The 25,838-nt window shown below is 48.3% G+C and overlaps 2 protein-coding genes across 9 annotated transcripts in view; both read left to right on the top strand.

Moving 5' to 3' along the window:
• The window catches only part of LOC128403475 (ras-related protein Rab-11A-like), a 211,216-nt gene that overhangs the window by 157,359 nt on the left and 28,019 nt on the right, over positions 1–25,838 (top strand). The gene's annotated exons all lie outside the window — the stretch shown is intronic.
• SEMA4A (semaphorin 4A) overlaps positions 3,943–25,838 on the top strand; it is a 70,574-nt gene continuing 48,678 nt past the window's right edge. For 2 of the 8 annotated variants that reach the window (XM_053368247.1, XM_053368248.1), the window contains exons 1-3: positions 7,814–8,193; positions 14,176–14,344; positions 15,605–15,762. The gene's annotated coding sequence lies outside the window, so the exon portion shown is untranslated. Of the gene's footprint in view, positions 4,051–7,813; positions 8,194–14,175; positions 14,345–15,601; positions 15,763–15,825; positions 15,988–25,838 lie in introns of those variants that run through there. The other 6 variants (XM_053368253.1, XM_053368254.1, XM_053368249.1 and 3 more) reach the window with 5 other exon arrangements.

Raw genomic sequence — 25,838 nt, forward strand, 5'->3', positions numbered from 1 at the left:
TGGCTAACAGCAGCTGTAACCCACAGTTAGTCCCCACACCTGAGGTAAAACAGTTTGACTCTCATAGAGACACTCTCTTGGTTCAGAGTGGAGCCTTGTTTACAGTGTCAATGTGAGACTCTTCTTTCAAATAAAACCCACATTAATTTCAGTCTAAATTCTGGTCTGAGATCCTGGACAGGAAATGTACCATACTTTAATCCAATGTCTGTTGTCAGGCTGTTTTACTCGATGCTCATGAGGCCCTCTAAGGCAGTTACAATGCAAAACAGCCCTTAAACTGACCGGGATTATAAATCCGCTTCATCTTAAAATTTAGTTTGCACCCCTACTTTTCACCCACTCAGAATAAATACAAAATAATCGCCGGTGTGAGTGAACCAAATTCAGATGAACTGCATCCACATTTGTGCCTTTAAATGAAGAAATCTAGATTTAGCTCTTCCCACCACGCAAAACAGCTCATATACTATACTTGTCCCAATGTGTACTTTTGATGCCCCTCCTGACAGTTTTGGGGGTGCACATGACAACTTAACACCCACTTTTGCTTCAAGGAAATGTTTTGGCTCAAAAATTGAAACCACCTTCCTTTGGCAAACAAGCATGTAAGATTCCCGCATTGTAAGAGAAGGCTGTTGGCAGCTGGGGCTTGACAGCTGTCCGGTCCAAAAACAATTCTCTCCAAAGCTTTTTCTCTCTGCCTCTCTGCCTTGCTTTGCTCGAGTTGCAGCTGCTGTTATCCCTCCTCCCCTCCTCCTTACAGCCAACTGCTATGCTATAATAGCCAATATAAATGCTGTTGGGTTGACATTTATGTACTGTATTGTTCTTTTGCGGCGCTTTGAGGGAGAAAGGGGTGGGTGTGTATCGGGTGGTAGCCGCGATGTGCCTTGGCAAGGATGGTCTTTGCCAGACTGGCAGCCCAGAAGGAAAGGATGGCAGCTCCTTGCTGAAAGATGGCTGCTGTAGCCAGTGCTCTTGTTTTGGTTGCCTTTTTAAGGGCTACGGGAAGGTGTAGTGAACGTTCGGGGAAAAGTGCCTTTTGATTTCAGTTCTGGGACCAGCTTTTTTTCTGTGCCTGAGTTTGACTACGATGCCCTAAACGGGCTGTTGAGCTACAAAGCTTCCTAGCTAAAGCACCAAATAGGTTTGGGGAGTTTTCTATGTCTTTTTAGCCCCCACCCCTTTGTGAAATCAGAGCAGTCAGGGAAGCCGTAGTGCCCAGCAACAAAGTCTCCTCTCTCCAAAGTGGGGCCACCCCACGGAGCTTTTACTCCCATTGATGCGCATGGGGCAGCCCCTGTCAGCCTTGAGGCCCTTGTTTGTCTCCAACTAAGGCTGGATTCCCACCATGGTCTCCTGTTGGTGGAGTCCTGTCTGCAGATATTGTTTCTCTTCCCTGCCCAGCCGAGGATTCAAAAAGGCCACCTTCTCTTGCAGTAGACAGTTGGGTCTCCTCAGTTTTCAGATGTGTGTCTCACGTTAAGTTTGGAAGACACACCGGATCTAAGTCACCTAAGGCTGCAGTGAAGTCTCAACACAAGCAGGGTCAGGCACAGAGAATCTCGGTCCAAAACGTGATACAGAAACAAGGTCAATAGCGCAGAGAGAGTTCAGCAAGGTGGGGGAATGAGGCCTGTGTTGCTTCTAGCAAATGGAAGGCCCAAGTGGGGCCTTGTATACTCTGGCCTCCCAAGCACATTCTTAACAGGCAGTGAAGGAGTATCACAGACCCCCTACTTGTGAGTAGGCCTAGGACTCTGGGTCTGTAAGCACATCCTGCATGGTTCCTCTCTAGCCTGGACCTAAAGTGGCATGGCAACCCCCATAATCCACAACCATGGGCTGTACTGTCTGCGGCTGATGGGAGTCCCAACACCACCTGGAGAGCATCATGTTGGCAACCCCTGATCTACCCTAAATTGGGCCCTGTTGAATTGTGAGCTCTTGAGTGAGCTGTACATACAGACTGGCAATATTGGGTGCTCTGAGAAAGATCCCACTTGATCCCTTTAGCCAGAGCCATCTGGTCACTTCTCAAGGATCCACAAATTTTCTGAGCTTCTTAATAGGACCTAGAGAAATCTTCAGAGTTTTGAGGGAGTTCTGAAGGGGCTCTGATTTTGCCCTAGCCTCTGCCCCTCTCACATGTGTGTGTCTCAGACAGGGATCCCCCCTTCACCCTTGAACAGCAGCCACTTTCCCTGTGGCCCACAGTTCAAATCTTTCCCCCCCTTGTAGACAGTTTTTTAAAAATGCTCTCCACTGTGGAACTAGAGTGAGGTGTATGATGGGACCGGGGGGCACCTTTTCCATGCGCACATATATCTTTGCATGCGGCTTTGGATTGCAGGCAAATAACTTTCCTCAGGAACCTCTGGGCAGCTTCGTTTGCCAGTAGCTTGCCAGTAGCTTGCAATGCACCCTCCTCGATGGGGCAGCAGCGTAGCAAAACCTGTGCTGTGTGTTGCAATGCGCCTGTTCTCTTGCCTTAATTTGGGTGGGGGTAGGGCATGGTGCAAAATTAAAACACTAAACCGAAAACGTGCCTGCCTGCTGCCAGCTGCAATCTTGCTTCTTGTTCGGTTTTTGTCTTCGCAAGAGTTTCACCCCGATTCAACACCCACCCATGTCATTGCTCTCTTTCTCTCAGATGCCCCCCTCTCTAGCAAGACTCAACAACCCAAAACAATTCTCCAGGGGGAAGCCAGTGCTTTTGTTAGGGAGTTTTTTGTGCTGTTGACCTCTGCTGCGGCCTGCGTTTGCTGTTCATGTGGCAGTAGTGCTCCTGTATTTTCTTAAACCAAATACACTTTAAAAATGTCTACCAAACCAGCCTTTTGTGTCTTCCTTCATTTTTGCGTCGGACACCACTGTGGTATCTTAATCTATGGTACGAAGCTGGGAAGTGGGGCTTCACGGCCTTTAATGTAAGTGGGCCTTCCTGGGAGAGCGGGGCCTTGGCTCCTTGCCCTTGCCAGTTCATGAGAAGAGGATGCTCCATATTTCCTCACCGGTGACCTCCTGGGGGGCTGCACACTAGAAACTGGCAAAAAGTGGGGGGGGGGGTGAGAGGCAAAAGCAAATCCACAAGAGGAGAAATGCTCCTGAAGTAGATTACATCGCTACGCTGATGTCAGACTCGGCCTAGGCATCAATTTACCAAAACCAGCAACAACGTAATGCAGGTTTGCAGCCTCCCTAGACTGACTCGCAAAATGAATATGTAATGCAGGGTGGGGAAATCATTTTCAGTCAGGGCGACCTCAAGGACAACCTCCCAAAAGCCGAACACGAGGAGGCCGCAGCGCATGTCAGCTACATATCCCAGCCACGCAAAGTAACAAAGGCACTTGAGCATATTGTGGACTTCCATGGTTGGTCAGTCAGATATTCATTATCGTCCACTGACTTGTAAGAAGACAAATTGCAATGATTTTTGGTCAAGAACAAACAAAACAAAAGCTGATTATTTTTAAAAATAAGCTAATGATCACAGCAAGTACCGTATTGGCCTGAATATAAGCCACACTTTTTTCTCTCTCCAAATTCCGACAGTGAAAAGTTAAAAGTGCTGCTTAAATTCGTGATCTTGCAAAAATTGGCTTTTACAGGACTTCCAGTGAGGAAAGATGGCAGGTGCCATGGCAGCACATAGCTCCTAGGACCACCAGCACCAGCATAAAACACAATTTTAAGGGAGCGGCTTATATTCGGGTATTGTCTTTTTTTCTCTCCCCCCCCCCCAAATTTTAAAGGTGCGGCTTATCTGCGGGTGTGGCTTATATTCAGGCCAATACGGTACAACTTCAGATATTTGGGCCACAGATATTGTGGCAATAAATTCATCAGTCCCCTTGAGGAAGGAACTCAGGAGGCTCTCTGAAGATTAAGCAGAAAACTTGCCATGAAGAGGATATATTATGTGTTCTTTGAGCCCCTGATGGAAACATCCAGAAAAGAACACAAGAGATTGGCCTCTGCACAGTTAACACGGACCACGTCTGTCTGGGTCTCGAGCCAATCTGCCATTTAAAATATTTGAAGGTAAGACATGAAATGAGCCCATAAAATGGTTCTTCTATACCTGGGTATTTTTATAAAAATGTTAAATATGGCATACTGTGATTAGAAGCGCACCCAGGTCAGGCCTAATGACCATGGATGGTACCAGGTTCAATCAATTCTTGACGGTTAAAAAGGATTTCACACAGTTGTGCTCTGGGACGCCCATAAGTGTTAATTAACGTTCTAGAAAGCCACCAAGCCAAATTAAATTTTTATGACGGCTTTTAATTTTATATTTATAATCATTTCTGAAATGGCTGTGAGCCGGCACAAGGTGAAACCTGCTCCAGTTACAGTTCTGCCCCTGCCCAAACCCCCAACCTGGAGAAGCTTTTAACCAGGAGGAGGAGAAACTCAGGCCCTCCAGATCCTACATGATGTTGAACTCAAATTCCATCAGCCCAAACTAAGGATCGAAGAGAAATTCAATTCAGTTCACATTGAACGGTGACCCTACCCAATTCCAGCTTTCGAAAACAATATCTGCACTGCAATGGCAGACATCATTTGACAATTGCAATAAATTCTTCCTTCAGTTTCATTGGCCCAGTATTGTGGGTAGGGTTGCCACACGTCCGGAATTTCCTGACATAACTGGAATACTGCAGTCGGAAGTAGTGTCTAGGTGGAAATCGCAAAAAATGTCAGGGAAAATCCGGGTGCATATATGACTACCTACAGCGGCAGTGACGTTTTTGGTGATTTTCCTTTAAATTAGCTCCAAAACGTTTTTTATTTTTTGCAATTTTGCCAAAGTTGATCAACAGCTTTGCTCCCAAAAGCTCAACAACTTTTGTGTCTGGATTTTCACTTTTTGAAATAAGGCAACCCTAATTGTGGCAAACTCTTCCATGCCTCGTGGATGTCTTACACTGCAATCTCTATTAAGCACCGTCAGCAAAATGACAGGAAGGTGTATGTACACCATGAGCGAGAAGGCACCTCTCCCACCATCCCCAGTTGCCTTATGGGTGTTCCAGCCTAGACCTTTGAACATACAGTATATATTATAGACCAGGGGTCAGCAAACTTTTTCAGCAGGGGGTCGGTCCACTGTCCCTCAGACCTTGTGGGGGGCAAGACTATATTTTTTTTGGGGGGGTAACAAATTCCTATGCCCGCCAAATAACCCAGAAATGCATTTTAAATAAAAGCGCACATTCTACTCATGTAAAAACATGCTGATTCCTGGACCGTCCATGGGCCAGATTTAGAAGGCGATTGGGCCGGATCTGGCCCCCGGGCCTTAAGTTTCCCTACCCATGTTATAGACTGTCTCTTGTGCATTTAGAAGTTGTGGCCACTAGAGGTCAGGATTGCCTTCTCCAAGGCTTCATTCTGTAACGCTGCCACCAGGAACCTGGTGCCCTCCAGATATTTTGGAGTACAACTCCATTGGACTCTAGTCCAAAATATTTTGAAGGCTCTAAGGCGGCAAAGGCTGATACAAAGGGATCTGGAACTGCTTCCAGATGGTGCCTGTCCAGATTGTTATGCTGTTCTCCAGTAAACCTTAAGAATGTAAGAAACTTTGGACCAGGCCAATGGCTCATCTAGTCCAACATCCTGTTCTCACAGTGGCCAACCAGATGCCTGTGGGAAACCTGCAAGCACGATTCAAGCACAAGAGCCCTCTCCTCTCCTGCAGTTTCCAGCACCTGGTATTCAGAAGCATTCCTGCTTCCAACCCTGTTTTCCCTATGATATGAGTTAGGGTATGTGTATTCCCAGGTCAAATTCAATTCCAAGTCTCGTAGTACAGCAAGCTACACTACTAGGTTTTTTGCCTTGCACTGTCTCTGCTTGATAGCAACTACAGCAAGAGTCAGAAACCATTTTCTGACCAAAGCCTCTGTTCCTTTATGAGCAACCTTCCTGGGTGGGGCGGGGCTGCATGCTTGCGGGGGCGGGACCAGAGACAATAGTGGGTGGAGCAACAGATCAACTTTTGACTCAGGTGGGCTGGTGAGGGGTGAGGTCTGGCAAGAGTCCATAGGGTCAGATGAAGAGGCCTCCTGAGCCATACTGGACCCATGAGCTGGTCGCTTCCTGGCCTGATATGCAGGCTGGGAACAATCAGAGCCACTGAGCTCCGACTTGCAGCATGAAAATATTATAGTGTTTTTTAACAGCATAAACAACAAATGAACAGGAAGTTATGGTTCACAAGAGAATGGGACATAGCTCTTTCAGAACACTGAACATCTCATTGGAAGGGTGTTAAAGGCCATGGCAAAATTTGGTTACCAGCTGGAAGTTTGCCTACAGCAAATAAGTGCCCCTGCAGCCTCATTGGAGAGGCTTCATCTTGGCATGTTCAAATATATCAGGTAGGGAAGAGACCCCAGGACACATTTGTGATCTGAGCTTTCTGTTTCCAGAGAAATAAAGCCATTATCAGGAGCAGGGAATGAGGGCCAACAAATCTATCCACTTCAGTTTCTCTCTGTTTCTCATTTTTCCAGTCGAAAGTTCATTTCTCCACAGTTCTGCAGCATCTTGGATATTTTTTTTTTTTAATCCTTGTGAAAAGTTGTCAGCATTTCAGTGCCCATTTCTCCAAATATACACGTTTTGGGACGCAGTTTTGGCTAATACACACACTCCGTCAAACAATATATTCTTATATAATGAAATACTTTCACGGACGTATGTGTTTTAAGGCACACTTTCCAATAATTAGGCATTTTTATACAAACTGGCTGGAGAACTGCATCACAACATTTGGGGAAGTGCAAAGTTTGATGAATACTGTAATTATGTTTTGCTTTGCACAAGTGTTTGAGAAGTGCAAATCAGGTCGCTTCTCACTAAAACCCAAACAAAACTGAATCTCTCCTTCATCCCTAGAAGCAGACAGGCAATGCCAGTTCAAATATTAGGAAAGCTTTGGCCAACTGCATGCCCTCCAGCACAGCCATGGTGACTGGGGCTGATGGGAGCTGCAGTCCAAAAGGAGGAGACCCGGTTAGCAAAGCCCAACACAAAAGCCAGTGGGGATGACGGGAACAAAGTTTGCAATAGCTGAGGGTGGCGTCGCCTTGCACAGCTCTTTCTTCTGCCCTGTGACTTGCAAAGGTGGAATAAATTATCCAAAACAGGCAAAAGTGCAGACTCAGTTATGCAAAAGAAGGGCAACGATACGTGTGTGCATAATTCATAGCATCCTACAAGATCAGGCTTTTCTTGCTGCAGCATTTGAATGGCCTTGACCAGCCTTACCAAGCTGCTGTTCTTCAGATCTTGCTGGACTTGCGAACCCACCATCCCTGAACTTTCACCATGCCGCCTGGGGGCTGATGGCCACAAAACGTCTGGAGGGCACCAGCCTGGGGTCCTGCATTTTAGGGGGTTGGACTAGATGACCCTGGTGGTGGGTGGCCTCTTCTGCTCCTTGCTTTCGAGGGCACAGCCCCTGTTGTCTGTTTGCCGGTTCTGACTTGGAATCTGCTGCTGCTCACTTAATAGGCTGCGATCATATGATGCGGCACCTCCTGCTTTTCATGGTCCAGAAAACATCGCTGAGAAGGCCTGTTGTTTGATTCCTCTCTCCTCCCCTCCCCTTTGCCCCAAGAAACTCACAAGCTACTTTGGGACCGTTTATCTAAAAGCCAAAGATAAAACCCTTTGTGGTCGAGCCTTCCTCATAAATCCTGGCCTGGATTTGGCAGCCTTGGGACGGGAGTGTGTGTGTATGTGTGTGTGCCTGTGTGTGTGTGTGTGTGTGTGTGCGCGCGCTACTGACTCCCCGGCTTATGTGATAAACGGCGAGTTGGAGGTTGGCTCTTACAGAGTTCTGGAGTGTTTATCTCGCTGGCGAAGTTGTGCAAGGCCTTTCAAGCAGCCACCAAGGGAGCATGGAAGTGCCAGGCGGCAGAGCCCGGTTGGCAGGCAACTTGGCAGCGAGTTCGCAGCAGCGCTAATTCTCCCAGGGTGGCTAAGAAGGAGGGACTGTTTAAAGTCCACGGTCAATCGGTTTCGCAAAGGAAAAGGGGAGCCAAGAGGAAGCTCGCCTCCCACACACCCTTTGCAGCCTCTGTTTTCATTTTTCCAGCTGTGCAAAGAGCAAACACCTCCAAGGGAGCGAAAACTGGACCCAAGACCAGCCCGCAGACCAGCCACGTGAGTTTGTTGGGGATGCCTCCGGGAATCCTGTCGTATGAAATCTGTGCCCTTTGCGAAGAAGCACTAACTTTTCTTCCTTTGCAGGAGGGCTTGGCTTTGTTTTTGGGCAAGTTCCAATGTGTTTGTACCGTTCTCCGCACAGATGGAGCGCAGATGGAATGCAGTCTGTGCAGTTTCCACAGATGGGCCCTGAATGTGTGGATGTGGTGGGGAAGAGGCTGTCGTGGCTCTCCATGCAAACCCATGGGGTGCATGGTGATGTGCAAGCAAGCCTCAGCACCCAGACTTGCATGGGAGCGGGGGGGGGGGGGACAAGTTGCAAAATCTGTTGTGCAAGGTCTGCAGTTCAGCGCCAGAGCCTTAAGTTCAGCCTCTGACATGTGAAAAACATCCCGGAGAGCTGTTACAGTTCAGTGTAACCATTTCTGAGCTTGACTGGCGAGTGGTCCGACTTGATCCAACGATCTGACTTGGTGCGGTTTACATGGCGCATCACCTGTGGTGCAAAACAGTGCACTCACTGGCATGGCTGTGGCATCAGGGTGCGCAAAAAGGTTTGAAGAAGTGGCATGGCTGAGTGGAAGGATGCTAGGTTTCAAACTCCTGTGTGCTTGAAGCCTGATGTGCGGCTGCTTGCACTTAGCGCATGAGAAAGATCGCTGTAAGCTACAGTATAACGTGCCTGCTGCCATCAAATTCTAATTTGGTGTGGGCTGTCAGACCTTTGGGTTTCATCTGCGGGCGGCGGGGAGGACGGACACTTCCGCAATGCTGCAAGTGTGGGGGGAAGGCTGCCTGGTGAAATCCAAGCAGCCAGGAGGAGGAGAGGACTGAGCTGGATTTTAAGTGTTGGTGATTCTATTCAGAAGCTTGCTTTGCAGAGACAATGGGGATATCCTCTTCCCTGCCCCCCCCTTTAATTCCTGTAGCAGCAGGACTGTGGTGTGGTGGATGCTGGAGGTCACATCTGTTTTGACCTCCTTCCTGTAGAACGGGCAAGGCTGGCTGAGATTTATGCACAGACCTGCTCCTTCCTTGCAAGATCTGAGCCCATCTAGCAGCTCATGTTTAGTAAAGCCTTGCTTCATTTCCTTGTAAATAAGCTCCATTGCAACACCTAGCCCAAACCATGGCTTTCATTTAGGCACATTATATAACGCAGCACGAAAGCCAGCTAGGTTCTCTCAGGAAGGTGTGTCTTTGTTGCGAGCTTTGAGAGAGGGGTGAGTTTTGGGAAAGACTGCTTGGATTTTGCTGCTGCAAATGAACCCTTTCATAGCATGACCCAGCTTGAAGTCCAAGCTTCTTAAGCCCATGAGCTCAAAGTATGTTAAGCCACAGAGAGCTCCGTGGGAAGAGGCCAGCTCTGAATCCTGGCAAAGTGGGGCAAGGGGCTTGCTCCTTTACTGCCACTTAGGGGCTGCTTCCATTACTGCCTACTTACCTTGTGCTGTGGGCTCCCATGGCTAATTTTTGAACTCATACGCCGTTAGCCGCCTTCCCTATCGATCCTGTCGCTTCTTGATAAATTCTGCTGTGTTTGATATGTGTGTGTGTTTTTCTCAAGCCAGTTTCAATCCAGCTAGAAAACTGGATGTGGAACAAGTGGTAATGGGGACATTTCCTTCGCACATGCACAGGCGATGCTTCAATGAGTAGGAATTTTGTGGGGGAAATTGGGGGGCAGGGAAACCCCAAAATAGTCATGTGGGTTGTGTGTGAAGACACATCTGCCCCCTCTTTGACATCACTGTGCAAATGTAGCTTGAAATGCAGCCGGGGTGTGTGTGTGTGTGACACCTCACTAATGGACACACACCCTTTAACCGGTTTGCTTAAACATTACAGAACTGATGGTTACCTGCCTAGATATCTGGGAGCAGAGCAGGCAACAAATAGATCATGGGGTAATGACCTCACTACATTTAAGCTGCTAATGTGAACATACCTTTACAGAGAAGCAGAAGCTTGGTGGTGCAGGTTTTTTGCAGAGGTAGGGACAACAGACCCTGTGCTAAGGTGAGCATTTGCAAGTCTTCACATCTTTCACTCCAAGGCATACCTAGGGGTTGGTGAAACCAGCACCTGCTTGGTGGCACAGCCTCCCTCCCCAAAATCACCTGTGGAGTTGATGACATATAGGTGTGCGGCAACGTGCTGCTGCTCTCATGCCGAGATCAAACATAGCAGAAGCTTCCCATCCTTTTCACATTGTGGCACAAAAGTGTGCAATTTTGGGGGGCTCTTCTTTCTTGCCTAGCCCTCACACAAGATGCTTTGAGTACTGTACTTGGGCCACATAAAATAAAGTAATTCCTACTAAGGCTATTGCTGTAAAGTGATTCCCCCCCCCCCGGTGGGGCTGCCAGGGGTGCAAGGGATCCTAGGTGTGCCTTTGCTTTTACTTAATAAATCATTGGTAAAATTTGCCAGCCAGCCCTTTAAAAAACAGCTGTGTAATGGGCACATGTTCCATGGTTCCCACACCACCATGCAGGTGGAATGATGGGGCAAGTTGTTAAAGAGTCAAGAAACCTGAGAACATAGAAAGTTGCCTTCTACAGAGTCCGCCCATCCAGCTTAGTTTTCTTGACTTTGACTGGCAGTGGGGTATCTGCAGGATGTTGGTCCGGAGGCAAATGAAATCAGATACCTTTATTGTCATCACAGTATAAAACATTTCAAGTCACTGGGATAATTAAAAGGACAAGGCTAAAGCTGCCAAGGGTCATAAGGACACTGTGATCCTGTGCACTTAGATATTCTGCTTCATCCCTGGTCAGAGTCTTTCCCAGCATCAGCTGGGTTGAACCTGGGACTTTATGCATACGAAGAAGACTGTGACAAACTGTTGGTCCACCTAGCTCAGGGTTGTCTGTGCAGATTGGCAATAATAATAATTTATTATTCATACCCCATCCATCTGGCTGGGTTTCCCCAGCCACTCTGGGCGGCTCCCAACAGAATATTTAAAACATGATAGAACATCAAACATTAAAAATTTCCTGATACAGGGCTGCCTTCAGATGTCTTCTAAAAGTCAGGTAGTTGTTTATTTCCTTGACATCTGATGGGAGGGCATTCCACAGGGCAGGCGCCGCTACCGAGAAGGCCCTCTGCCTGGTTCCCTGTAACCTCACTTCTCGCAATGAGGGAACTGCCAGAAGGCCCTTGGAGCTGGACCTCACTGTCCAGGCTGAATGATGGGGGTGGAAACACTCCTTCAGGTATACTGGGCCGAGGCCGTTTAGGGCTTTAAAGGTCAGCACCAACACTTTGAATTGTGCTCAGAAACGTACTGGGAGCCAATGTAGGTCTTTCAGGACTGGTGTTATATATGGTCTTGGCGGCCACTTCCAATCACCAGTCTAGTGGCCGCATTCTGGATTAGTTGTAGTTTCTGGGTCACCTTCAAAGGTAGCCCCATGTAGAGCGCATTGCAGTAGTCCAAGTGGGAGATAACCAGAGCATGCACCACTCTGGCGAGACAGTCTGCGGGCAATGGCTCTTCGGGGTTTCAGGCAGGCAGCTTTTCCAGTTCCATTCTTACCGGAAGGGAAAACTAACCAGCACACACTGCACAAGTGCAGTTCTTTCCCCCCCACATCCCACCATGGAGATGGAATGATGGGGCAAGACATTAGGAAACTGGAGGGGAGGTGGGGGGTTGAGAGATGCCAGCCCTACCAGAAGGAGAGAGGGAGAGAGACAACAGTGTGATACAGCAGCAAAAAAGCTAATGTTATTCTAGGCTACATCAACAGAAGTATAGTGTCCTCATCAAGGGAAGCAATAGTCCCCGCTCTATTATGCCTTGGTCAGACCACACTTGGAATACTGTGTCCAGTTCTGGGCACCACAATTTCAGAAGGATCTTGACAAGCTGGGAGTGTGGGCAAAGGAGGGCAACCAAAATGATCAAGGGTCTGGAAACCAAGCGTTATGAGGAACCGTTGAGGGAGTTGGGCATGTTTAGCCTGACAAAGAGGAGACTGAGAGGAGCTACAACGGCCATCTTCAAATATCTAAAGGGCCGTCACATGGAAGATGGGGCCGGCTTGTTTTATCCTGCTCTGGAGGGTAGGACCCATACCAATGGATTCAACTTACGTGAAAGGAGCAGACTCCCAAGAGAGGTGGTGGCCTCTCCTTCCTTGGAAGCAGAGGTTGGGTGGCCTTTAGCTGGGATTCCTGCATTGCAGGGGCTTGGACTAGAGGACCCTCAGGGTCCCTTCCCACTCTGCAGTTCTACGAGACTATGAGAGTGTCTGTGCGTGTGGAAAGAGAGAAAGAGATTCCAGATGGATGTGTTTGCGTGGTGGGTGGATTATCAGCTCAACGAAAGTGGCTGCTGCATTTCCACTTCAACCCAGTTTGTCCTGTACATATTCCTGTCAGACCTGAAGATTTGTTTTGTTCCATGGTTTTTATCTTTCCTAAGACGTTATCTCTCCTTTCATTTCCGGCCCTGGGCAACAAGCATCTTCATAGGCTGGGTTGCGGCCTAGAGAGCGAGAGAGAGAGAAGCCTCGATTGCTGCTGCTTCTTTTTAAAGGAAAAATATGCACCACTCTCCAGCCACTTTCCTCCTTTGCTGAGGCTCCTGTAAGATTCAGGGCTGGGTGCTTGCAGCAGGCTTTGTCAGGCGACCTCCCAGGGCCCACCCACCCCTTTGCTGGTGCCGACAGTCGCTCCCCCAACCCCACTGGCCTCCTGGCCCTGCTCTTCCTCTGCTTGACCCTTCTGAACAAAAACAAGGGGGGAGGACATGCAGCTTCATCCTTCCCTTCCCTTTGGGTAGTTTTGTTGATTTGGCACTGGGGGAGAGGGCTGGCGATTGGGCCGGATGGCATGGCGAGGAGGAGGGGACCCCACAGAGAGTTTTGTGTCCGGCAGTGACCAGGCAGAACCCCACCACTGGAGCATGAAGGCAGCAACCCTCACCCCCAGTTTGCCCCCAGCAATGGGTAGTTAGAGGTAGAGTGCCTCTTAATGCGGAGGTTTAGTTTCAGTATCGCGGCTGAAAAGGGTTAATAGACTTATTATGTCTTTTTCCCCCCCTTAAGTGATGGGTGAGGAACCTTAGGCCCGAGGTGTCTGTTGAGGCCTTCTAGGCCCTCCGGACTCTGCCCAGGCTACTTTCCTCACTGAGTTTGCTTCACACCCTCCTGGAGTGTCTTTGCTTGGCTGGAATGTGTCCTACAATGCTGATCCTGCCTTTTGCTTGCCTCGATGGAAGATAGAAAAGTGGCGTGTGTGTGTTTTGTGTGTGTGTATGTGTGGAAACTAGCCTTCTGTAGAAAGGTGGACAAACCACCCTAGAAGCATAGGAGCCAACTCCTAGGGGCCATGAGTGCTTCGGCCTCCACAATAAAGTATTTGAGGGAGCTGGGCCCCCACAAAGTTGATGGGCATTCCCATTCAAATAGTGTTTATGCACTGCATCATGTGATCAGTTATATGGGGTGGGGCTTATCTGGGCCCCACAGTATTTTATTCAAGTTAGCACCCCTGCTCAGAAGGAGCGCGACATGTCCCCCACCGGAGGTACTATCCCTCCCCAAATATCCTAAATATTACCAGGAATATCCAAGGCTTCCTTCCGCTGACTTGCACCCTTAGTCCCTCTGTCCCATCACTGTCTGTGCTGTGCATCAACTGCAGCCCCTCCCTGGGGTCAGAGGCAAGAGGCTCTTTCCTATCCTTGAAAGCGGTATACAATTATGCATGGTGTGCAGCTGGATCAGTGAAGAGCCCGGGAGATAGCTGGTTGATTTGTTTGTTTGTTTACCTCCCCCCCCCCCTTCTTGAATCTGATCCCCAAGGGCAAAGAAATTCAGGTATTAAAAAACAACAACATGGATCTTAACAGTAAGAAACTGTACTAATTCTCTCTGAAAGTAAAGCTTGCGGTCTTAGAATCGGACAGTTAGATATCCTTGGCGATCTATAATGCGAATATATTGCTTTGCATTTCAGAGCCCTGCATTTCATGGTGCGAATGTGGAGGGGTCTGCACACTCAAATCTCTCCCTGAAAAGTCCCAGCTGCAAGTCCTCACAGGGGACGAAGAAGGGCCACTACCTCCGTAATCCCAGCCATCGGTCGTATGATGAACTAATCAGCTGGGTGAGTGATAACCTTGTCAGTTGGATACATCTTGAAAGGGGACTGAAGAAAGCCCTTTAATCTTGGCATCTTGTTGTGGAGGGCAAGGGGGGGTCCTGTTCCCCCAATTCCTTCCCTTCCAAATATACACGGATCTGTCGGGCTCCTTGGTTGCATTCCCAGGTACAAAATGCAATAATGGAAGGTCCCTCTGGCACAACAGAGAGAACTCCCAGCATGGCAGGGTGGGGGCAATTCTGGATTAGCCCTCCCCCAGATGCAGTTGTCTGCTATGTTCATGCAGAAGGTCGCTAGTTCAATCCCTGGCATCTCCAGGCAGGGCTGAGAGAGAGAGAGAGACCCCTGCCTGAAACCCTGGAGAATTATTTAATTATTCCTAAAAAACCCCCATATTTCACAAGAAACACTTGCAGCGCAAGAAACTCTGCCAAGTAGGCAAACCATTTCAGGCACCCCATAACAAATAAAACGCAGGCGAAAGAACAGGCAATATCTTTCCCAAAAACAAATAATCCCTCCAAAAAAATGGAATTATACTTATGTTTTATTTGTACACATATAGATAAAATATTGTACTTCTTTTGTAATGATCGTGTCTTTGGGGCAAAAAATTTAAAAGGGGCTTTTCTGGTGCCAAGTTGGTATCAGAGGGTACAGAGGTGCCCACGAACTCCACTTTGGGGACCCTAGCATTAGTATCAATAAAGCCTTTGCAGCTGCTCAGGTCTTTAGGAGAGGGGGAAATTGAAACATCATCTGCCTGTGCAATGCACGAGTGGTCTTTGTGTGATGAATTGCACTTCAGTTTCAGTTGAATATTGCACGTGCTTGATTTCGTTTATTTGTAAGTCGCCAACAAACGCAGGGAAGGCTAAAAATACCGAGTCGAAAAATGCATATATATAATTAAAGTAATTATCTTCTGCACAGTGGGCTCTTCTTCCTCGCTCCCCCAATAAAAACAAGCACCTGCTATCCCTTTGCAAAGAATCTGCAGGTGGTTTGGGGATCCGGGATGCTTATGTTGCCCGTTCATAACTGGGCATGGAATTGTGACTCGGGGAAAACATGATTTACTCCGCACGCTCAGTGTGAAGCTTGATCAAAGGAAACTGCCGGGATCAGATCATTCGCCTTGTTCTGGGCGTGTCGGGGACAAGGGCTGCCTTCATGAGCTGCTCTAATGCCTTGTTGGCTGCTACAGGGAAACATCTGGCTGGGCGGCAGATTTCGTCGGAGAGAAGGCGATGAATTCATATTCTTCTTTATCTCTCAGCAGCCACACGATGAGCCCCCTGTGGGGGATGAGCACCCCCATCTGTCCGTCGGTCCGACCCCCACATCTGGAACTTGAACTGGGAATCTCTCGCAGGTCCTTTCTGCACGGCTGACGCTGGAGAGATCTCAAGAGTAGGAGCCCCTGGACCGCTGCTGGAGGTAAGCCGTCGCTATGGCAACGCCAGGGATGTTCGCGGAGCTAGGCTGGCTGTTATGACACAGGGATATGCTTTGACGGAGGGGGTTTTCCTTTCCGCACGGCTGGGAAGAGCAGGTCGGTTTTGTAGCAACCGCGACTGGACCTGATCTGGGGAGAGTCTGGCGTTGTGCTTCCGATACAACCGAGCCAAGACAATGGAGATCTGGGTTACGCTGAGCCACCAGGTAACATTTCCCTGTCTGAAAGCCATAATTTCTCGTGGAATAATGAGAGGCGTGTGAGTAAGAACATGTGTGTCTTTGGTTTGGCGGGAGCTTCCTTGTTGAAAGCATCAGAAGCAGACACAGAGTGTAGAAGCATTGCTCTCTTTCCCCCTTCTTGTTCTGAGTGGGCTTTCCAGCCAGGAAACCCTTTAGAGATGTAAATGGAGTGAGACAGGCATGGATACCCGGCTTTTTTCGCCGGAGCCCTGTAAACGAATGAACCAATTCCACACTGGTTCATTTGCAAAGATCTAATGAGGAAGAATTTAAATGCACGTGCGTCGCATGTTGGGGAGTTTCCCCACACATTACGCTAAGTTGCGATTGTTGCATGAAATTAAGCGTCGGTGGATTTTCCCCTTCCACTGTCTCTCTGCATGATATTCTGGGTGGATTCCGAAGGAAGCTGGCTTTCCATTTCATGCTTGGGTAGCCGGAGCTGGAATTGTGAGGCAGGGGAATGAAGGATGCGGAGGAGAGGAGCAGGTTTAATTTGATAAAGGCTGGAGCTCCTGCATCTGGTCGGATGTGGGAAAATGAAGACAGAGCTCAGTCTGGAATCTTTCCTCTCTGTGCTTGCAGGAAGGATCCAGCTCTCTCAGCCACATGGTCTGAGATGGTCATGTAAAGCTGTGTGGGGTGTCAGATATGTGGGTCAGAGAGTGGGTACATCCATCTATATCCATCTAGATCAAGCACCCCCAAACTCAGCCCTCCAGATGTTTTGGGACTACAACTCCCATCATCCCTAGCTAACAGGACCAGTGGTCAAGGATGATGGGAACTGTAGTCCCAAAACATCTGGAGGGCCGAGTTTGAGGATGACTGATCTAGATATAAAATTGTCAAGCACTGCAGTCAGTGGGGGCAGATGATGTGGACTTTTATAGGGGGCAGAATTCACACCAGAGAACCCCTGAGATGAAGTATATGTATGCTGGGGTGGGGGGAAACCAGCACAATCTGCCCCCCAAATTCTTTTATGGAGGGAAGGGCTCTTGGAACAAGGGAAAATCTGACTGTCCTGTTGACCAGGAAGGAAAGAAAGGGGTACGTGAGCCAGCCCTATCCAATAATCCTCTGGGACATACTCTGTGCTCTTGCTTTGCACAATGCCCCCTGCCCTTGAACTCTATGCTTCCTCAGAGCCCTTTATGGGCTTTGGGCTGATTCAAGCAACGGTTTGTGAACCAGGTTCTAAAAGGCTCTTGGTGACTGTAGTGTTGGCTATCAGGATCAGTAATTGCAGGCACCAACAGAGAGGTGTTTCCAGCACTCTCAGTGCCCTGGCAGGAGATGCCAGGCCTTGCTACATCAGGGAAGGGGTAAGAATGCTAGAGTTGGAAACGGGGTTTCCCACAGGTGGGGAGGGCAGCTGCTACAGGCACTTCCGATCTGGCTGAGACTGGCTCACAAGCTGCATTGGCAGTTGAAGTGAAGCTAACAAGGAGCTTCCTCAGGCTTTGCCTGGAGATTACTCACTTCCATTCCCCCCTTTGCTGGTGGTGGAACTGAAACTTGAAATTAGTTGATTGGTCAGTCAAATCTGGTAGGTTTGTAAGTCAGGGTGTCGTGAGCCCTGATTTGGGTCTCTTTTCATAACTCAAACAGAGATGGATTATGAACTGAATATTTTCCGTGCTTGCATGGTTGCAGGACGAAGAGCAGATCAACACCATACTTTTAAAGCACATCGAATGCACCTTTAAAGCACAAGGCTGCCCCAAAAGAACCCTGGGAACCGTAGTTCCCCCTCCTTGCAGAGCTACAGTTCCCAGCATCCTTAACAAGCTGCAGCTCCCAGGATTCTTTGGGAGGAACCATGAGCTTTCAATGTGTTTTGGATGTGTGGTGTGGATCTCCCCTAAGCAGCCAACCCCCACTACCTTTGCACGTGCTCAGTTGTTTGCTGCCCTTTAATTTCTAAAGGAAATAAAAACGTCCCATTTGCATGTGAGGAGTGTTGGTTTCGCTCGAACTATTTGCCAAAGGGAGCCAATCCATTTGAGCTGTGGCTCCCTGCCAATCTACCGTTGTAAACCTGCAGGCCTCTAGGCCTCTTGATTTGGCCCTTTTCCAGACCATACCCTTTCCTCAGACCACACCCCTTACCAGCCCTGTTCTACCCCATCCTCGTGCTTTTGCCTGGCCGGAATGTGCCCTTGAGTTGCGGGAGTGTCTCATTTCCCTAAGGTGAAGGCTAGACAAACACCTGACTTCAGCTGAGCGTAGGGCAAGAGCCACATCCATAGCTCCACCCACTTTTAGCCTCTTGCCTTAATAAAAAAAATAATAATAAATTTTTATTTATATCCCGCCCTCCCCAGCCGAAGCCGGGCTCAGAGCGGCTAACAATAAAAGTAACACAGCATTCTAAAATCAATTCATTCTAAAGTCATTCAAAATCAAATTAATGGCAACCATTGGGCTAGAGTTCTGTGAGGATTACCAAAGGAAGGGGTCAGACTGTGCCTTGGCCAAAGGCCTGGTGGAACAGCTCTGTCTTGCAGGCCCTGTGGAAAGATGTCATGTCCCGCAGGGCCCTAGTCTCTTGTGACAGAGCATTCCACCAGATCGGGGCCACAGCTGAAAAAGCCCTGGCTCTGGTTGAGGCCAGCCTAACCTCCCTGTGGCCCGGGACCTCCAAGATGTTTTTGTTTGAAGACCTAAGGTCCTCCGTGGGACATACCAGGAGAGGCGGTCCCGTAGGTACGAGGGACCTAGGCTGTATACGGCTTTAAAGGTTAAAACCAGCACCATAAACGTGATCCTGTACTCCACTGGGAGCCAGCGCAGCTGGTATAGCACCGGGTGAATGTGATCCTGCGGCAAGGAACCCGTAAGGAGTCTTGCCACGGCATTCTGCACCCGCTGGAGTTTCTGGGTCAGTCTCAAGGGCAGCCCCACGTAGAGCGAGTTACAATAATCAAATCTCCTTGCCCCAAACTGGCAGGTAGCCCCCAGACGGCTGCAGAGGAGGCAATGTGGCCCTCAGGCTGGAAAGCACATGTAATAATAAGTAGTCCGGGAAGGGTGACTCAGGAGATGTGACGCTGCAACGCGAGGGGAGGAAAAGAGCAGCATGTGACGTGTGCAGCCTTTGCAAGATGCATTTGGGTAACGCAAGCACGAAGCTCCGAAGATACTTTGAAGCCCTCTAATAGGAGAGGGTTTTCCTCAAGGTTTATTATGCTGGATTCGTAACTCAGTGAGCAAATGGTGAGGAGGTTGTTTCGCTCATCCCTTCTCATTACAGAGCTGAGCGCTCTCGCTCTCTTCTGTGCAGGATCTGCCCATCAGCTGCCTTTCCCCCCCCCATGGGAGGGGGATGGAGAATAACAGGGGTTTTCCCTCTGCAAAAAGGCCGTCCTTCCTTCCATTATGGATACATTACTCTCTATTATACCCATATACAACCAGCATTTGTGCATCATATTGGAAGTGCAGCAGGCTGCTGTCACCCTTACACCAGTTCTGGTCTTGCTGTTATCCCCATATTCCAGGTGGAAGACTGAGGCACAGTTCCCAGTGCAAGGGAACCTTGTTTGTTTGTAGCAGAGGCAGGGTTGCCAACATTTTTACTGGCCCTTGTTCCTCTCCCTTTAGCAGCAGAAATTAAATAGCTGCTGGCATGCTGAAATCTAGCAGGCGGACCTCTTCCTGGCATGGAGGTTTTCAATGGGGAAAGGCTTCAAACCTGATAGATTGATGCATGCTGACAGCTGCCAAGGGCGCAAAAGGGGAGCCAGATTTCTTCTTTTTGCAAGACTTGGCATTTGCACCAGGGGACTCTGAAGTTTGTGGCCACACTACCAAGCCCTTTGAATCGGAACTTGCAGGAATACCCCCCGAAGGCTAAAAATACACTAGCTGAAAACTTTGAGCTGAGCCTTGATGGTTTGCCCTGGGAAGGAGGAATGCCTTTTAACGTCCTTTCCTGTGGCAGGGGCCCAGCCCAAAACAATGGCAAGTGGTTCAAAATGCTGTGCGGCCCTGTTTCTCGGCCAACGGTTCACGGCAGACTGTGAAATCCGGCCAGGGCTAACCTAGTTTTCCTGCGTTACTACAAGGAACTTTCTGTCTTGCTTCTGGGACAGGCTCTGCTCCCTTCCCCCCCCCCCCCCGCCAACCTCTGAGCTTTCCCCCCCGCCTTCCAGACAATGTGCTCAGCGATTCACATCCTCCATGAGGCCTTCTCAGAGGAAAAGCAGTGGCTGGTGTGGGGCTGGGTTGCCGCCAAAGCTCAGGGCGTTTGGCCTTCATCTGACAAGGAGCACAATGCAAACCCCTCACCCCACTTATGGTGTCAAAGAGACGGCGAAGTCTGGAGTCCACGCTGTTCCCATCCAGGTGGACACTGAGTTAGCGATGCTTCTGAAATTCTCCTCATCTGACTTTGGGATTGGATTGGAGAGTTCTGGGTGGCATTAGAAACCCTCCTTTTGTCCCATTTATGTATTAAAAATGTCCAAACCATGCGCAGTCTGCTATCCCTTTCAGTTCCTCGGGGACTTTCTCCTCCAATACTCTGAAAGTGGATGTTGCAATACACAAAAGACCAACTCTGGACAAGGGCTGTAGCTCAGTGATCCGGGAGAGCATGAGACTTTTAATCTCAGGCTTGTGGGTTCGAGCCCCACGTTGGGCAAAAGATTCCTGCATTGCAGGGGGTTGCACTCTCATGACTCTCGTGGTCCTTTCCAACTCTACAATTCTATGATTCTGTGCAGGAGGGCCTCGGTTCCATCCCCAGTGGCATCTCCAAGTAGGGCTTGGAAAGAGTCTCTGTATGAATCCCTGGCAAGCCACTGCCAGCCAGTGCAGGCACTACTGAGCTAGAGGGACCAATGATCTGACTTGGTAAACAGCTTCCGAACCATCTTGGTATGAGGACACTGCAGCCACATCAAAATTCCTTGGGTGCAGTTAAAAAAAAAAAAGCTGCAGCTGAAAAGTTGTGGCACAGGGTCCAAATCTGGAATGAACTTGAGAAATCATTCTAGTTCAACCAGAATTTGAGAGGCATGGAACACTGGGCAGATCAAGAAAGGAATGGGTTGCACATTTGCCGATATGCATGTATATATTCTCATTTGACTAAGGCTGGAGCAGACAAAAGCATTTTTTCTTTACCCAGACAATCAGAAGCAGTTTGAAATAGGAAAGACTCTGGGTTCATGGTTTGTGCTGGAAGGGTTCCCAAGCTTTATAGCACCCGGAGGCATATTTTGAAATCTAAGGAGCTGGTGTGGGCTGCTGCCCATTTCACGGACAAAAAATATATTGTGATACTCAGGACCCTTCCCCCAAAGCAAAGCACTATACCCCAACCCCCTGCCCCAAATAAAGCACAGACAAAACAGCAAGCAACACCTCCCCCGAAAGATTGCATTTGGTCCCTGGACTAAATGCCCTCATTACTAAATGCCCCTCATTTAGAAAGTCTCTGCATGCAGAAATCTAGCCTGCCAAGTTCCAGCTTTGCCTCTTCCCTGAAGCACTTGTATTTTGGGGGGGGGGGAGGAATTATTTGCAGAGAATGTTCCATCATAGGAGATCTTCCCCCTCTTCATTTAGAAGTGGTACAGCTTGGACACAGGTTGAGAACTCCATGAAAATGAGATCCGAGTGAGAAGGAGATATGTTGAATGCCTGACTCTGTAGAGCAGGAGTGAGGGACCTTTGGCCTGCCAGATGAGGCTGAACTAAAACTCCCATCAGTCTCAGGAAGCATGGGCAGTGGCCAAGGATGATGGGAGTTGTGGTCCAGCAACATCTGGGGGGCCTTAGGTTCCCCACACCTTAATGTACGAGTGGAAAACAATGGAGTTGAGATGTGCAGTGTCAATCCCATCTGTGGAACACACCTTCAAGAGTTAAAAGAAAGTCCTTCTTCACAAAGCACTTAGTTAGACTATGGAACTCCTTCCCACAGGAGGCAGTGGTGGCCACCGACTTGGATGGCTTCAAAAGAGGATTGTTCAGATTCATGGAGGAGAGTTGGCTAACGATGACTAGCCATGATGTCTATGCTCTGCCGCCACAGTTGGAAGAAGTAATGCTTCTGAAAACCAGTCCCTGGAAGCCACAGGAGAGGAGAAATCTCCTGTGCTCAGGTCCTGCTTACAGTGGTGCCTCGCAAGACGAAATTAATTCGTTCCGCGAGTCTTTTCATCTTGCGCGGTTTTTCATCTTGCGAAGCACGGTCCGTCGCAACTGCACCTCTTCAAGCGGCTTTAAGAAAAAAGGAAACAAACTCGCAAGACATTTTCGTCTTGCGAAGCAAGCCCATAGGGAAAATCGTCTTGCGAAGCAACTCAAAAAACGAAAAACTCTTTCGTCTTGCGAGTTTTTCGTCTTCCGACGCATTCGTCTTGCGAGGTACCACTGTACTGGTTTCCCCTCATATCTTTGGTTGGTCACCGTGAGAACAGGATGCCAGACTAGATGGGCCAATGGCCTTAAGTTCTTAATCTCCACTTTTCCCTTGATTTAGCTAACCAGCCAGGTGCAACAAGCCACAAGAGCGGGTTTCCTCACAAGTGTTGAGAACCTTTTGAATGTTCACCAAGGAAGGGATGCTCCCCCCACCCCTGCAAAAAAAAGGGGGGGGAGTAAGGTATAATAGAGTCTCATGACAAAATAATTACAGTGTTCGATCAATTCCAGGAGATCTGCATTGGAGCCAAAACTGAGATGCACGTGAGTGGTGAGGGGCACAGATTAATTTTAGCCTTGATAAAGTGAGTAGGGTGATCGTCACTCCATCCGGTTTCCTCTACCTGGGAGCAGCTCTACAGGGTCTTTTTTTGTTTTGTTTTTTTAAAGGCTTTCCCCCAGATGTGTTCTGTGAGATTCTTTCACCCATAGATGCCCATCTTGAGACCTTCTGCATACAAATCCAGCAATCTACAGCTGCACCACGGCTCTCTGCAAAGGGTCCTTATATACTAAATAATAATGATGATGATGATGATGATGATGATAATTTATTTATACCCCACCCATCTGGCTGGGTTTTCCCAGCCACTCTGGGCAGCTCCCAATAGAATATTAAAAACACAATAAAAACTTCCCTAAACAGGTCTGCCTTCAGATGTCTTCTAAAAGTTAGATAGTTGTTTATTTTCTTGACATCTGATGGGAGGGTATTCCACAGGGCGGGCACCACTACCGAGAAGGCCCTCTGCCTGGTTCCCTGTAACATCACTTCTCGCAGTGGGGGAACTGCCAGGTATACTGGGCCGAGGGCAACACCCCCACCTGCCGAATTCCTCTCGCCAGGTCCCAAGATCACCACCAGGTCTCTTGAGGCTCAATCGTTGAGATTCGTGAGGCGGAGCCTGGCAGCTGAGGGCGGGGTCTCAGTTTTGGGGGAGGAGCCTGATGGGGAGTGGCAGCAGGTAGCACTTGCACTCTCAAGGGAGGAGCTTGGTGGTGATGGACATGAAGTGAAGAGGGAAAGCTCTCTGACCAAGCAGAGAATTGCCTCTTCCCTCGGCAGCATACCTAAGGACTGATCTCTGAATTGGTGTCAGTAGTGCTCTTGTGCTGAACCGTCCGGAATGCCAGAGGACCTGGGTGTCTGCCGGCCTGTTCTCCCACATGGTGCCCTCCCTCCCTGCCTGTCTTTCTTCCCCATATTTGAAGCACACCCATGTTTTTGTTTGCTTGTGTTGTGCTGATGGATCCACTACTGTTGAAACTCCCAGGGTTGGGTTGAACGAAAGATTTCCCCCTACCTGAGATATTTCTTCTGCTAACCTGCTAGGTGAGATACACCCGCCCACCTAAGCCCCACCTTGGGGTGCAGTGAGTGGAGACATTCCAGGCGAGGTCCAAAAGAGAGCCTGAGCCAGTCAACATAACGGCACTTATTTATTTTACTGTATTTTGTAAAATTTGTATGCCGCTTAATTGCAAGGGGAAAAAACCCTTGAAGAGGTTTGCCAAAAGAATGAACAGTAAAACTATCAATAAAAACTGCTATTTGAAATATTCAAAAAGTAATTAAAATTCACAATAAGCCTCGTTAAAACACCTGTCAACGTTCTACGTATCTGAGTAGGCTTGTCTGACCAAAAGCTCTTTCCGCATTCCTCACCATCCCTTGCCTTTTTTTGGTTTTAGAATTGCCCCCCCCCCACTCTTCCTCCATGATTGATTCAGATCAGTTTGTTAAACATGGATGCCTCTGGGAAGCTCCAGGGCCAACCGGAAGGTGGATGGAGAGACAGGGGACACTTTTGTGTTCGGGCCCAGAATCAGCAGAGGCCCCAAAACCTGCACTTCATTTTTAATTATTTTAAAAAGCAAGTTTCTAGTCCTCATAGAACAAAAGTTATGAAGCAAAATTTTCAGGTGCCACTTGAAGCGATTGCTTTGTGAGGAGCCTGCTGCTGTGTTTTTAGACAATGTGTAAACTGACAGATAAAATTGATTCAGGGAATTGGACTAGATGAGCCAGATCCCTTCCAACTCTAAAATTCTATGATTCTGTCGAGAAATAGGTCCAGCGCCGAGGGCCTTCTGGCGGTTCCCTCATTGCGAGAAGCAAAGCTACAGGGAACCAGGCAGAGGGCCTTCTCGGTAGTGGCGCCCGCCCTGTGGAACGCCCTCCCATCAGATGTCAAAGCGATAAACAACTACCTGACATTCAGAAGACATCTTAAGGCAGCCCTGTTCAGGGAAGTTTTTAACGTGTGATATTTTACTGTATTTTTGGTTTTTATGGAAGCTGCCCAGAGTGGCTGGGGAGGCCCAGCCAGATGGGCGGGGTATAAATAATAAATTATTATTATTATTAAATAGCAGTCTTACACACGCACCAGGAAGACCTCAAAGCAGCTTCAAAATGAACCAGGAAGTCCAGATGATGGAGAAAGGGCTTAATGGTTTGTTTTGGGTCTTGCTTGGCGAGTCTGTCTCTTTCTCTAGATTCAGACAGTGGAGAAAGGATTGCCTAGTTCATTTTGTGTTGTTTTTTTTAAAAAAAACTTCCCTGGAAATGAAATTGTGGCCTGGAGAACAGGATAACTGTGACTTGGGCAAAATTGTGTCCACCCAAAACCAAAAGGCGGGAGCAAAGATAGGCAGTCTTGCTGTTTCGAATTCAGGTTTGATTTTATTCAGATTTTCCATTCATATATGCATGTTTATTTCTTTTCTACCAACATATGCATTTTATGCATGCCTTCCCCTAATATAGGCATCTTGCACACATTATTTGCTTGGAGAACTGAATCCCAGGATTTGGGGAAGTGTGAATTTCAAAGGATAGCCGAGTTTTGGTTTACCTTGCATTTCGGGAAGTGCAGATTAGGTAGGTTCCCCCTTAAAATATGAATCAACCTAAAACTCTCTCCCTCTTCCCCACTCTGTCTTCAGAAGCAGCAGGGTGTTTGGAAACTGTCCATCATCACAATTCTATTTAGAACTTAAGAGTGTTTAATCAGATGAACACTTGCGTCCTGATTGTGCGCATGTTTTCTTAGGAGCAAGTGTATACAAGATTGATGTCAAACAGGAAAAGTTGTCTTTCCTGTCTGTCTTTCATCCTTGGACATGGGATTGTGGCTGTAAACTTATGTGGACTTACTCTGGAGTAGGGATGTGGGGGAAATTTGATTCAGATCTCATTTGAAGCTGTATCAATCAAATTCACACTATCTGAAACTGTACTGACAGTCCTGTATAGGGAAGCTTTTAATGTATGATGTTTTACTGTGTTTGGTGTTTAAATTTGTTGGAAGCTGCCCAGAGTGGCTGCCCAGATAGGTAGAACAACAACAACAACCACCAAAACACAGTTG

This window comes from Podarcis raffonei, chromosome 16 (genome assembly GCF_027172205.1).
Source record: "Podarcis raffonei isolate rPodRaf1 chromosome 16, rPodRaf1.pri, whole genome shotgun sequence".
Taxonomy (NCBI): domain Eukaryota; kingdom Metazoa; phylum Chordata; class Lepidosauria; order Squamata; family Lacertidae; genus Podarcis; species Podarcis raffonei.